At 43.9% G+C, this 14,932-nt stretch overlaps 1 long non-coding RNA gene across 4 annotated transcripts in view; it reads left to right on the top strand.

The window, feature by feature from the left end:
- The window catches only part of LOC116284300 (uncharacterized), a 34,949-nt gene that overhangs the window by 1,825 nt on the left and 18,192 nt on the right, over nucleotides 1-14,932 (top strand). For 3 of the 4 annotated variants that reach the window (XR_012061452.1, XR_012061454.1, XR_012061451.1), the window contains one exon: nucleotides 4,784-5,130. This is a non-coding gene — a long non-coding RNA (uncharacterized lncRNA). Of the gene's footprint in view, nucleotides 1-4,783; nucleotides 5,131-5,830; nucleotides 5,918-14,932 lie in introns of all 4 variants that reach the window. The other variant, XR_012061453.1, reaches the window with a different exon arrangement.

Genomic DNA, 14,932 nt, shown 5'->3' with positions numbered 1-14,932 from the left:
TTAAAAAAATTTTTTTTAATTTTTTGCGTGGTGGGGATAATTAGGTTTATTTATTTATTTAGTTAATTTATTTATTATGGAGGTTCTGGGGTTGAACCCAGGACCTTGTACACACTAAGCAGGCACTCTATTACTGAGTTATACTCTCCCTCAAAACACCTTCTAAACTGATAAATAATGCACAGGTAAACAAGTGGATAACAAAGCAATTTCAGGTAGCAATGAGTGCTATAAAGGAAAAAGATAAGGAGCTGTGAAAAGGAATAAAAGAGGGGGGAACTTTAGCTTGAGTGGTTCAGAAGGAAGGTCCCTCTGAGGAAAAAAACAGTAAGTGCAAAGGTCCTGAGGCAGGAAAGAGCTTGATAAGTTTGAGGAAAGAGGCCAGGGTGGCTAAAGCACTTTGAGTGAGGAGAAGAAGGGTAGGAAATATGGTAAGAAAGGTGGACAAGGCATTCAGGCCATGGTAAGGAGTCTGGGATTTTATCTAAAAAGAGTGGGGAAAAGTCCCAAGACTCAGTCCTCACACTTTTCCTAATGATTGCAGCCCCTTCTACAGCCTCAGTTCTTCATTCTGCCACCCAATTCCAGCCTCCATGCATGACATCATTCAGAAGGCTCCCCTAGACACACATATACAATCTTTTCTTTTTTTCTTTTCTTTTCTTTTTTTTTTTTCATATACAACCTTTTCTACTCTGCAGGACACAGCTGAGACCTAACCCCTGACATCTCACAGGCCAGCCTGGTATAGATAGGTCTCTGGTTCCAAAAAGCTCTCAGTCTCTGATGTTCACTAGTTATGGAGCCTCCAGGTACCAGCTCAGTTATCTTTAGTACTTACTCTTCCTGTCCCCTTCCCATAGCACAACTCTCAGGCTAGACTTCCTTCAAAGAACAATAACACAACCACAGTTAAAATGTTCATAGTACTTGCCCTGTGTCACACACTGAATATTTATCATCTCATTTAATCCTCACATCAGCCTGATGGGGTAGGAACTAAAAGTATCCCACTGTACAGATGAGGAAACAGATTCAGGGAGAATACAGAACATGCCCAAGTTCACATACAAGAGATGGAGTTTGTATTCCAACCAGGGCCATAGACACTGCACTAAGCACCTAAGCATATCAGCTTTCTATTGTTGCTTAACAAATGACCCCAAAATGAGGTGACTTAAAACAACAATAAATTATTTGCTTATATTTGTGTGGATTGGCAGTTTGGACATGTCTCAGCTGGGACCACTCTTCTGCTGTACATGGTCTTTCCTGGGCTTACTCCCATATTTGCAGTCAGTTAGGAAGTTGGCACGCTCACTGGTCCTATATGGCCTCATTCATATATCTAGAAGTTGGCTTGAGTGTCTAGGTTCTTCTCCATGTGGCTTCTTTGGCAGCCTAGCTCAGGCTTCCTCGTGATAGCCTCCAAAAGGAAAAGAACCAAAGCAGCAAGACCTCTTAAGGCCTAGGCCTGGGAGTGCTGTAGCATCACTTTCACTGCATTTGATTGATCCAAGTCTGTCACATGGCCAGCTCAGATTCAAGGAGAGTAGAAATAGACACCATCTCTTGTTGGAAAGAACATCAAAGTCATATTGGAAAGAATCACGTGTGTAGGGATGACTGGGATCATTGTGGTCATCTTTGCAAACAACATAATGCACTAACTGACACTAACTGAGGTACAGAATTGGTTAAGTAAATTATGGTACAGCTAAACATAGAGCTATTAACAAGGAGAGCTAATATTTTTTGAGACCTTAGTATGTGTCAGACACTATGTAAGATGGCTTACATGTATTAACTCATTTCATCCTCATATCAGCCCTGTGTGGCAGGTACATGTTTATCCCCATTTAGAGATTAAGCACACCAAGTCTCAGAGAGGTTAAACTGTGTGTGCGACGTCATATGACTAGTAAGTGGCAAAGCTGTTAAAAAGGATGAGGATCATTTAATTTCCAGACATGGAAAGCTGGCCTTGTCATACTATTATATGATAAAAAGCATGAGACCAAACAAAAGTTTGATGAGAACACATTTTAAAAACACACATAAAATGGATATATGTATGTATATTATATAGTTTTAGATAAAGTTCAGGAAGGATTTACCACAAACTATTAGTGGAGCTTATGTCAGAAGAGAGAAGAGGAGGGAACTTTAAACACTTCTGTCTGCATTGTGTGAATTTTTTGTTTGATTTTTTTTTAACAGCAAACATGAGTGTTTTATTTCAACAGTCAACAAAGGAAAAAGAGTTTTTAAAATGTTCTTCAACTTGTCTCTCACTTCTGTCTTTTTCTGTTTGGGTTTTACATTTACCATTTTGCTTTGTGTTTTCTTTTATTCTTTTTCTGACACTATCTCAGCCCAGCCCTTTATCAATTCTGGCCTAAAGTTTTGTAACTACCTTAAGGGGCTCCTTCTCTCTACCACTCCCATGTGCTCTGCTCACTGCTACTGGAGGAAAGTTTATTAACCACCATGTACCTTTCTTGCTCAAGAGTTTTCAGTGGCACTGTATCACCTTCAGGGAAAGTCCAAACCTCTTGGCCCTGTGTACGTGGCATGTGTAAACTTGACTCCAAGTTGGTTGGATTCCAGCTCTGTCATTTACTAGCAGTATAATCTTGGACAAGTTATTTGATCTCTCTGAGCCTTAGTTTCCTTATCTGTTAAGAAAAAAGAAAGAGAGAAAAGGAAACAAAGAAAGAAAGAAAAGGAGGGTAGAGAGAGAGAGGGAGGGGGGAGGGAGGAAGGAAGGAAGAAAGGAAGAATAAGAAAAGGAAGAAAGAAAGGGGAGAGGATATAGTGTGACATATCTTGCAGCAAAGTAGATTACTGTTCAGTGACTGTCCCTCTCTTCCCCCATCAGGGCTGGTTGATACTCCCAACTCCTTCAATACTAGATGTGGCCATGCAATTTGCTTTGGCCAGTGGAATGTAGATGAAAGTGACAGTGTGCCAGTTCAGCCTAGGCCTTAAGGGACCTCTCCTGTTTTCAATTGCCCCCTTGGAATTTCCACCTCTGCCATAAGGATGGGGCTACCATTAGTGCACCCCATCTTTTGAAACAGAGTTCCAGTCAAAATTGCTGTAGGAAAGTCTGGAATAAGAATAATTTTGTAGTTTAGTGTTTAGCTTGTATTAAATTTTAAATTGTATTTTTTTCTTAAACTCCATCTCTTTTGAATGTCAGAAAGCTAAACAGACAGGGAGAAATTTTCTCTGTGCCAGTTTAGGGAAGCAGTAGCGTCTATCCAAATCCTCAGCATCAAACAAGCTGGTCCAGAAGAATGAAAAGACACATGTAGTAGCCAAGCCCAGCAGAGCTCAGTCGGGGTGAGCCAAACCCCAAATGGCTACAGATGGGAAAAGGAGAAATCAATATTTGCCGCTTGTAAGCCACAGACTTCTGGGGTGGTTTGTTATGTAACATTATTAAAGTAATAGTTAACTGATAGACCCACCTCATAGGGTCTTGTTAGGATTAAATGAGTGATACAGTAAAGCTCTTAAAAATATTCTGGCATATAGCAAGGGTACAGTCAATGTGAGCGATGATTATTGGGGTCCTTGTTCTCATGGAACTCATGTTTGGTGGAGAGGTGTATGATGTGTCAGATGGTGATGAGTGCTATGGAGGAAAATAAAGCAGGGAATGGAGAAGGGAGTGCTGTGGTGTAGATTCTAATAGGTAATCAATGGAAGCCTCACTGGGAATGTGATTCTTGAGGAAACTCTTGGAAGAGGTGAGGTAGGGAGCGATGAGTGTATATAGGAGATTGTTCCAAGTGGATGATGGGCAAAGACTGTGAAGTAGACTCATGCTTTGTGAGTTTAAGGAACAGCCAGTATATAGGGGTGGCTGAGCTGAGTCAGCAAGGAAACATGATGTGAAGGGGCCAGTGCATGCACACCTTTGTGGATCATTGTGAGGACTTGGCCTCTGCTATGAGGGAGGGAGGTGGGCCATATTGGAGGGTTTTGACCAGAGAGGACAGGACCTGCTTTGCATTTTTACAGGATCTCTGTAACTTCAGGGTGTAGAGTAAATGGAATGTAAATGAGGGCTGAAGCAGGGAGACCAGCTAAGAGGCCACAATCCAGACAAAAGATGGTGATGGTTTGAACCAAAGTTAGACTCTGGGGTTATTTTGAAAGCAAAGCCGAAAGGACAGATTGGGTATGGGGTGTTTGAAAAAGAAAGGAATTGAGGATGACTCCAAGGTTTTTGCCCAGAAGAGCTGAAAGAAGGAATTTGCCATTAACTGAGATGAGGAAGGCTTCAGGAGGACAGCCTTTTTACAGGGAAAAAGAGGGGAGAATGAACAGTTCCATTTGGAACTTGCTAAATTTCAGGCACCTGTCAGACTTCCAAGTGGAGATGCCTTGTTAGAACTTGCATGTATAAATCCCAGCCCAGGCTGGAGATACAATTTTGGGAGTTGTTATGGACTGAATTATGTCTCCCCAAAATTTGAATGTTGAAACTCTAACCCCTGAATGTGACTGTATTTGGAGATAGGGCCTTTAAGGAGGTAATTAAGATTAAATGGGGTCAAGGTGAGGAAGGTATAGCTCAGTCGTAGAGTGTGTGCTCAGCATGCATGAGGTCCTGGGTTCAATCCCTAGTACCTCCTTGAAAGAAAGAAAGAAAGATCAAGTGAGGTCATAAGGATGGGGCCATAATCTGAGAATCCTAAGAAGAGAAATCTGAATTCTCTTTCCCTCTCTTCCCTTCTCTTTCTGTATGTGTGTGTTTGTGGGTGTACAGAAGAAAGGCCCTGTGAGAATATCGGAACAAGGTGGCAAACCAGGAAGACAGTTCTCACCAGCAACCAACCCTGCTGGCACCTTGATCTTGGACTTTCAACCTCTGGAATTGTGAGAAATAAGAAACAAATTTCTGTTTTATGCCATCAAGTCTGTGGTATCTTGTTGCGGCAGCCCAAGTAGATTAATATGGGAGTCATTGTAGAAATGCTAAGCCCTGAGGCTGAGTGAGATCTCCAACAGAGTGAGAACTGACAAAGAAGAGGGCAGGGCAAGGACAGAGACCCCGGATCCAACATTTACAGACAAGGAACCAACAAGGGAGTCTGAGAAGGAACAGCCAGTGAGGTAAGTGTTCTGGGAACCAAGTTAGGCCAACATTTCAATGGGGAGAGAATGGGTGATCTGTGTCAGAGGCTTCTGAGAGCTCAGGAAGATGGGAACCTAGAAGTGATTCAGCCCAGTGGAGGGCATTGTCACTGTGACACAAAGAGTTTAGGTAGAATGGTGGGGGCAAAAGCCTGACTAGAGTGGTAGTAAGAGAGAGTAGGAGAAGATAAACATACACACATATGTACATGCATAAAGAGAAATGACAGCACTTAACAGCAGAAAGCCTGTAGCCTGTAAAATGTGGAGAAAGAGGAATTAGAAATTTACCATTTGGCAACCACCCTAGTAATAATTGTTTCAGAAGAGAATCATTAACAGATGCTGTAACAGTGGATTAAAGTTTGACAAGAAACAGGATATTTGCATAGTCTTAGAGTATCTCCTCACAAGATCCTTATTAATTACAAAGGGTAAAATAGTCACTTTACAGTGGAGAAACCCAGCAGACACCACATTAATCGAATGATCAAAGTGAGCATTGCCAGTAATGGGGCAAACTGACATTGTGTCCCTCCTGATACGACACACTGAGGGGGACACAGCAGCTGTTCAGTGGTGTTTCTGCCAAAAATGCATAACTGACTCACAAGGAAACATTAGACAAACCCAAGCTGAAGGCTGTTTCTGCAGAATGACTGGCTGTATTCTTCGCTAGAAACTGCTGAGGTGATAAAAGGCAAAGACAGACTAAGGAATGGTTCCAGATTAAGGAGACAGAAGAGACAAAGGAACTAAATGTGAGGTGAGATCCTGGACCAGGAAAATAAATGTTTTCACTTACTGTAAAAGATATTAGTGGAACAACTGGTGGAAAATAAGGTCTGTAGCCGATAATAGTTCTGTATCAATGTAAAAATTTCTGATTTTGGTTATTGTGAAAGAATGTCCTTGCTTTTAGAAAACACACACTTGTTTTTAGGGATAAAGGGAAGCATGTCTGCAACTTACTGTAAAAGAGTTCAGGAGGAGAAGGGAAGAGAGAGTGATAAAGCAAAGGTGGTAAAATCTGGGTGATATTTGGTTATTCTTTGTACTATTTTTGTACCTTTTCTGTAATGGAAGGAGAGACATGGAGGCAGTGGGTATGGACAAGTTTCTTAGGAGTTTTGCTGTAGGGCTGAGGATGGGGTGGTAGGTGGAAAGCAAAGTGGGGTCAAGAGAAGTTACTTAATGCAGCTAGTACTCACTAGCATGTTTTTATGTGGATGAGGATGATTCAGTAGATTGCAAATAATGATGATGCAAGAGGAAGAAGAGAGTGGCTAGAATGACATCCCTGAAAAGAGAGAAGGAGGGGATCTTTACCCAGTGGAGGGCTGACTGGTTTGGACCTCAGGTAGTTGGTCCTCATGTGGTCACAGAGGAGAACGCAGAGTATAAATGGGTACCAGTGAAGGTAGATGGATAGCTGTGAAGTGGAAACTTGTGGAAGTGTTCTCTGATTACTACAGTTTTTCCTGTGGAATAGGAAGGAAGGTCCTCAGCTAAGAGTGAGAACAGGGGAGAAGGTGATGGAGGTTTGAGACAAAGACAGGAAGAAATTGCCTGGGGAGAATGAATGGCCTATGGGGAACTATAGTGTAATTGTCAGGCAGGGCTGAAGACCTCACTGAGACTAGCCATCGAGTGAGTGAAGTCAGACCAGTCCGCATGGTGGTGTGTTGCTCCCCTGTCACAGTCCACTGCAGGGAGACAGGCACCGAGGGACAGAGGCACTGTCAACCAGTGGGTGTTTAGTCAGGGAGGGGCAGGGCCATCTCAGGAGTGTGCAGTGTGTGGGGATAATGATGCCCAGTGGGCTTTAATCAGTGAGGGGAGAAGTGAGGACACAAGGGAAAAGGAGGTAGGCTCCATGCATCAGAGGTCCCAGTGGGCTGAAGGGTTGTTGGCACTGCGGTACTGGAGAGAGTGAGCTGGAGAGATAGGAGGTGACTGTCATCAAGCTGGCTGCCTGAAATTGAGTTGGGGGGTGCAGGTAACAAACATGACAAGTCGACTGCCCTGGGCTACTGTAGTAGGAAGGCCACATGTTGGTGCGCCCAGCTGACAGCCTGCCACTGAGCCCTCGGATCAGCACAGCCCCTGCCAGCATCTGACTGCAACCAAGCAGGAACTGTCCAGCTGATCCTTTCAAATTCCTGAGTCACACAATAGTGAGGGGGAAAATGGCTGTTTTAAGCCACTAAATATTGGAGTGGATAGTGACGCAGCAATAGTAACCAAAAAGAACTGCTGTGCCCACTGGGGTTTCAAGGGCATGTTAAGTCCTAAGGCCCTAATTATGACATGGGGTTTCTGTAATCAAGTAACTTCCCCACATCTCCCATTTGGTACTTGGAGACATCAAGTTTCTGAGAGATTTAGCAATTTGCCCAAACTTGCATAGCTAGTGAGTATTGAGTAGGGCTCTGAGCCCAGGCAGTGCAGCTCAGAGCTAGTTCTCCCTCTAGCCCAGTGTACACACTGTTCCCAGTGCACAGCATGGCATCTGGCACCTGTAGGCTTCTGCTGAACAGTGAACTGAACTAGCCTGGGATTTCCTCTGCCTTCCATTCCCTCCTCCCCACCTCCACTTTCCTCCTTTGGTTGTCTTGAATGTCTTAGTCCACATAGCAGAGGAGATGAACAACCCTCTCCTTTGGGTGGGCATTCATACCTGTAGCCTGCCATTCAGCAGATTTTCCTGAGCATCAACTCTGGGCAGACAATTCTAGGTCCTCAGCACATGGGGGAAACAACTCAGTGTCCCTGACGGGGTAGACCTCAGTCAAGTGGAGGGGAAGATAATCCGACAAATCTATCATCGCCAACTGGGGTTATTGCTAGGAGGTGGGCGAGTTGGGTATGAGAGTGCATAGCAGGAAAAGCTGTCCTAGTGGAGGGAGGGAGGGAAGAAGAGTTTGCCCAGTGAAGGCAAGGAGGGGGCTGTGAATGTGCTGACCAAGGAGGAGGAAGAGCTTGACCATAGGTCCTAAGATAGGGGCATGCTGGTGTATTAAAAGCATGTAGAGGAGGCCAAAGGGGCCTGAACATATATGGGGAGGGTGGGAGAGTGGAGGGAACATTGGGGGAAATGAGACAAGGGAGGTGGGCAGGGTCCTTCACACTATGCAGAGGCATTTGGCTTAAGAACAATAGGGAGCCATGGAAGTTTTAAGCAAGGGAGTGACTTTATTTGATTTTACATGTATAAAAGGTCTCCTTCGCTGCTGTATGGGGAGCAGGGAGCAAGGGAGCAGGAGATAGACCATGTGAGAAGTGATGGTGGCATAGACTGGGGCAGAAGCAGTAAGAGGGGATGGAGAGGAATGGAGTGATTTGGGATCCTTTTTGGAAGTGAAGTCCAGCACAGAGAAACTGAGGCTCAGTGCTTCCAGGGACAGCCCCTCAACTCTCCCAGCCTGTTAGGGGCTTTCAGATACTTCTGCCCTGTGGAAGTCACATGTAGGTGGTTGAATTGGAGAATAGATGGCTAGGGCAGGTGACCTCTGACCTTTGCCTGGTGACCTGTGAGTCTTGTATTGGACTTTGAAGGAACCATGGGGACCTTATGGGACAATGGAGTATGTCACTAGAGGGCCATCCCATCACCCCTTGAGTAGGTCACTTCCCCTCCATGAGCCATAGTTTCCACAGAGGTAACATGGAAAGGGACAGCACCTATCACACTTTGGTGATATTCCCCTATTTTTATAGGTGAGATCACTGAGCCTCAGAGAGTGGGAGTGACTGTCCCAGGGTCACATATGAGTAAGTGATACAGCCAAGAATGGAACTCAGGCCAGAACCTGTGCTCATGACCTCTCTGCTTCCCCATATACCTCCATCTTCTTCTGGGGCCTTCAGGCCTGAGGATGCTCAGCTTACTCAGCATAGTCTTCCCAGGAGGCCCAGGAAATTCAAGGCTGAATGCTGGAGGGTTACGAGCGTGGGTTTGGATTCAATTTCCAGTCCCGCCTAGGGGGAGGGACTGGAGCCTCAATTTTCCCCTCTGTAAAATGGGGTAATGCACACTGTGTAGCACCTGGTAGGGGAACTGTGTAGATGTAATGATACATTGGTACAAGTTGCTTCCTAGCATGGTGCCCTTTGAGAGGTGGGCACTCCGCAGTGCTTGCTGCTGCTGTGATTGTCATGCAGTGTAACAGTATGTGGAAACTCTATGGGACCCAGTGTTCCTTTTGACACAGTTGTAATGCTTCTTTTCTTTTCTAAAATGAAGTTGATAAATAACATAACCTACTGACACACATAATTTATAACATAAATAATACCTTAATTGTAATAGAAAATAAAATGAAAGTAATTAAGAATAAATCAATACACAAATATTTGGGCACAATTCATATGAAACATCATAAAGTACAGTTGAACCCCCCACCCTCACCCCATCTCTGTGTGTTCCATACCTGAGGATTCAACCGACCCTAGACTGAAAATACGTGAAAAAAACTTTTTTCAGAAAGTTCCAAAAAGCAAAACTTGAATTTGCCAAACACTGGCAACTATTTACATAGCATTTACATTCTATTAGATATTATTAGTAATCTAGAGATGATTTAAAGTATATGGGAGGATGTGCGTAGGTTATATGCAAATATTATACCATTTTACATGAGAGGCTTGCGTATCTGAGGATTTTGGTATCTGAGGGGAGTGCTGGAACCAGTCCCCTGAGGATACTAGAGGACAAATGTAGTTAGGAGGGCACGGCTATGGATGGAATCACTGTGAATCTGTGGACTGAATCAGGGGCTCTGGCAACTCATGGCTGTAATAGTCCAAAATGTGAGTGGTCCTAGGTAAAGTTCTGAACCAAACACAACCTGGTTTGTTCCCAACTTATATGGAAGTTGCTTTCCTGGTAGATCCACTATATATGAAAACCAAGCAAATAGTATGCTGGAAAAGGCAAAATTATAGACAATGAAAAGATGTGTGTTGCCAAGGATTTGGGGAGAGGGAGTGATGAATAGATGGCGCACAGGGTATTTTTAGGGCAGTGACATACTCCTGTATGATACTGTCATGGTTGTTACAGGGCATTGTGCATTTGTCAAAACCCGCAAAACCTTACAGCATAGAGAGTGAACTTTAAAGGAAACTGTGGACTTCAGTTAACAATAATGTATCAGCAAAAAAAATGGGCAAAAGACCTAAATAAACATTTCTCCGGTGAGGACATACAAAATGGTCAATAGGCACAAGAGAAAAAATGCTCAGTATTGCTAATTATTAAAGAAATGCAATCAAAACTATAGTGAGGTATCACCTCACACCAGTCAGAATGGCCATCATTAAAAAGTCCACAAATAAACAATAAATGCTGGAGAGGGTGTGGAGAAAAGGGAACCCTCCTACACTGTTGGTAAGGATGTAGTTTGGTGCAGCCATTAAGAAAAAGAGTTTGGAGATTCCTTTAAAAATTAAAAATAGAGTTACCATACCATCCATCAATCCCACTCCTGGGAGTATGTCTGGAGGAAACTCTTAATTCAAAAAGATACATACACCCCAATGTTCATAGCAGAACTATTTACAATAGCCAAGACATGGAAGCAACCTACATGTCCATCGACAGATGACTGGATAAAGAAGTGGTGGTATGTATATACAATGGAGTACTACTCAGCCATAAAAAAGAATAATACCATTTGCAGCAACATGGATGGACCTGGAGATTGTTATACCAAGCTAAGTAAGCCAGAAAGACAAAGAAAAATACCATATGATATCACTTATATGTGCAATCTAAAAAAAGGACATATATAAACTTAGTTACAAAATGGAAACAGACTCACAGACATAGAAAAAAAACTTATAGAGGGAATGGGGGAAAGAGATAAATTGGGAGTTTGGGATTTGCAGATACTAACAACTATATATAAAATAGATAAACAACAAGGTACTACTGTATAGCACAGGGAATGATATTCAATATCTTCTAATAGTCTACAATGAAAAAGAATATGAAAAGGAATATATATGTATAACTGAATCACTATGCTGTACACCAGAAATTAACACAACATTGTAAACTGACTATACTTCAATAAAAAAATAACATATCAGTATTGATTTATCAATTGTAACAAATGTATCACACTAATACAAAGTGTTAATATTAGGAAAAACTGAGCATGTTGGAGAGAGGAAGTAATAAGGGTACTTGGTGTAATTTCTGCACAATTTTTCTGTAAACGTTAAAACTCCTCTAAAAAGTAAAGCCTATTAAAAGTTAACAAAACAAAACAAGCCCCTCACATATTGTATTTGCTGTGAAGTAGAATTTGGTCCCAGACTCAGATCATTAAAAACAGGGTTTTCCCCTATGCTGATTACCAAAGAGACATTTGAATACCACGTAGGACTTGGGGTCTGTTGCCAGATGTCTGCACTCCTGCTCCCCTCCTGCTCTGTGCCCTGGGCACCCCTCAATCACTGGGGATTGCCTAGCGCTTCTGGTGGTGCTGCCCCATTTCAGATATCAATACTGGACCACTGCCCTCAGTCCCTTTATTTTGAAAAACACCCTTTAGAACTCACAATCGCTTGCTTGCTGATCTTGGGAGATGGAGGCGTGGTGGCCAGATTGAAAAGTCTCCCCAGCCTGAGGAACACCAAGGTGCCACCATGGACACAGCTCACACTCAGCTTCCAGAACTCCTACTTTGAATCTGGATCCCAGCCACTTACTCATTGTGTGAGCCTGAGTGAGTTGCATCAATTTCCTGAGCCTCAGTCTCCTCATTTGTGGGAAAGAGGGTGATGAAACCAGCCTCACAGAGTATATTCATTCTTTCAGTAAATATCTACTGTTTGTACTGGGCTATAACAGTGAACAGAACAAACATCCTGCCTTACTGGAACTCACAGTCTCATAAAGGGGAGAGACAAAAATCAAATAAATATATGTGATTATGTAGGGGATGAAGAAAAAGAAGACAGGGTCATAGACAGAAAGTAGGGCCGGAGCTCCCTGGTGACTACAGTCATGGAAGACTCCCCAGAGGAGGAGGCATTTGGACAGATGTCTGACTGAAGTGAAGTAGCGAGCCAGATCTGGGGGGAGGAGCATTCTAGGCAAAGGGAACAGCAAATACCAAAGCCCTGAAGTAAGAATATGCTTGGTGTGTTCGAGAAACAAAGGTCAAACTAGCAGGGAGTGCGGGAGTGAAAGGAGAGGGAAGACTGTAAGAAGTCTGGCTTTAATCCCAAACGTAGCAGGGAGAAAATTTGAAGTTTTTCACTGGGGAAGCTCTCCTTTGTCGTGTGTCCTTGCACGTGGGAAAAGTGGGTAAGCACACTCTAAAGCGCCCTCCTGTCTATGACTGTGGTCTGTGTCGTTACCCTGGAAAGAGTCCTTCCTGCTGGCATGAAAACGGGGTAGTGAAGACAGGCTGTAGTTCCCCAAAATAACATTAGGTGGCGACTCTGGGTCGTGTTTCTAACTTGCGGATTATTGATTACAGAGCGCTGGTTCCCAATCTCGTGCCTCACCAGAATCGCCTGGGGGGCTTGTTAAACCCCAGATTGCTGAGTCCCACTCTCAGAAGGTTTGATCTGTAGGTTTGGGGTGGGTCCCAGGAATCTGCATTTCTAACAAGTTCCAGGTGATGCTGATGCTGCTGGTTCAGGGACCTCCCTGTGAAAACCCCTAGATGGAGCCCTGAGATAGAAACCAGGACCAATTCCTTCATCTCACAGGTGGAGTGACGGAGGTTCTGACCAAAACACTCCAGTATCTTCCCATCATAGTTAGAATTAAATCTCGGTCTCTTACCACATCCTCCCTCCACCGCCTCCATGATTCAGGTCCTGGTTTCTTTCCTCGCCTCATCTCCCGCACTTTCTAAACAGTGACCACTCTCTTTCTCTCCATTCCTTAAAGCTAGTTCCCACATCAGGGCCTTTGCACAGGCTGAGCCTCTCACCTGGGATGGCTTTCCTGCAACCTCCTCATTGGCTGGCATCCTCTCATTCCTCATACCTCTACCTGAAAGTCATCATTCAGGGAGGCTTCCCTCTGCTGGCTAGGAAGCTGACAGCCCTGCTGGTGTTCATCCCTGTTCTCTTCCTTTTGTGTGTTTGTGGTGGTGTGTAATTATTTAGCTTCTGTCTTGGTTACTTGTCTCCTGACTAGATTCTAGGCCCTTGAAGGCAGGGACTGGGCCTGTCTTGCTTTCTGTTTTGCCTTAAGTTCCCAGGACTGTGCTTGGCAGCAAGTAGGCCCCCAGGAAATAGTTGTTGAGTAGATAAAACTAAAGACTTTCCCAGGCTCTGCCAGAGAGCCAGTGGGTGAGCGGGGACTCCATGTAAGTATCCTTTAGGTTACACGTGGATTGTGTGATTGTGTAATGTTCAGAATCACCTTGTCCTAGTCCCAGCACTGACATTCAGAATATTCTGAAAGGAAATAAAGATAAATAACATAATGTTTATAAATAGTTTACAGTCTTTTGAGTGGTGTAGCTTGCTGTCTACCTCATTTGATTAGCAGAGGGGCTGCTGGGAGGGACTCCCTGGAGTTCGGGGCTTGGTGGGCAGAGACATTGCACTAATAATGCGTTTATTAAACCATTCTACCCCATGACTGCACGGCATCCTCAGGTTTTAAAAAAAGTATCCCAGACTTGGTAGTAATGCAGAAGGAGGACTGCATGTCCTTTCGGAAACATGCTGGAACACTGTCAACAGGCCCACCCAAGGGTTATCTAATGCTCTAGGGAAGGGATCTTCGACTTGTCATTTACTTATTTGTTAGGGTCCAGACTCAGGAAGTTATGTATTCACGTCTAGATTTAAGTTGCAACTGATTTTTGTCCAGCAGAAAAGATCACCCCAAAGGTTACAATTGTTTTGCCCTGTAGAACATTAGCCAGTTTCACTTTGCAATCATATGTCAGCATTTGTCTTTCGTTGATTATAAACATTTCAGACTCTCTTACACTCTTTGAACCAGTTTCACAGTCCTGCTGATCATTTCAATGCTAATGAATTACATATAATTTTGGCACATGCTTACTTTTTATTTGTATGAGAGCTGTGTATTTAACTTAAAAAAAAATTAAGCTTTGGGGACCAGCGCCATCTTTGTTAGAGGGGCTGATCATCCTTGCTTTCTGGATGGATCTAGTGAGGCTCAGAGAGGTAGAGTATTTGTCTCCATGAGCAAAAGTGATGAAGCTAGGACGTGACCTTAGGCCGGCCTGACCTCAGCGCCCCTCATCCTTCAGTGATGCCACCCCCATGTGCCCAGTGCTATTCTGGGTGCTTTGTAAACTTCTTCAGATTTAATTCTCACAACTCAACAAATGAAGTGTTACTATCATTTGAGAGATGAGGAAACTGAGGGCTGGAGCTGAGAAAGAAGCCACTAGTGGCACTGAACTCTTTGAAGGTCAGCATCAAGAGTTTCAGAGTCAGACAGATGTGAGTTTCAGCTCTGGCTCACACGCTTTCTAGCTAGGAGACCTCAAGCGTTTCTCACTGAATTTCTCTGAGCCACAGTTTAAGGTGCGAATAAGCCCATTTCATGTGGTGGCTGTTGGGAATATTTGCAAATAAAACTAGACCCTGGGCCCCCAGGCTCTCAGTGACACCAGCATCTTTTGTTCTGGAATCAGGAGGGAAAGAGCAGTTGATCTGGCATTGGCTGCTCCCAGGCTGACGGGCATCAGAGGATCCTGGAAGGGTAGGCAGGTGCCTGGGAGAACTGGAGGGAGAAGCTGCTGAGCAGGAGTGTGGGGAAAGCTCA

The sequence above is a fragment of the Vicugna pacos genome, chromosome 19 (genome assembly GCF_048564905.1).
Source record: "Vicugna pacos chromosome 19, VicPac4, whole genome shotgun sequence".
Lineage (NCBI taxonomy): Eukaryota > Metazoa > Chordata > Mammalia > Artiodactyla > Camelidae > Vicugna > Vicugna pacos.
Note: the sequence above shows the minus strand (reverse complement) of the source record. Positions and strands in the feature narration are given on the sequence as shown.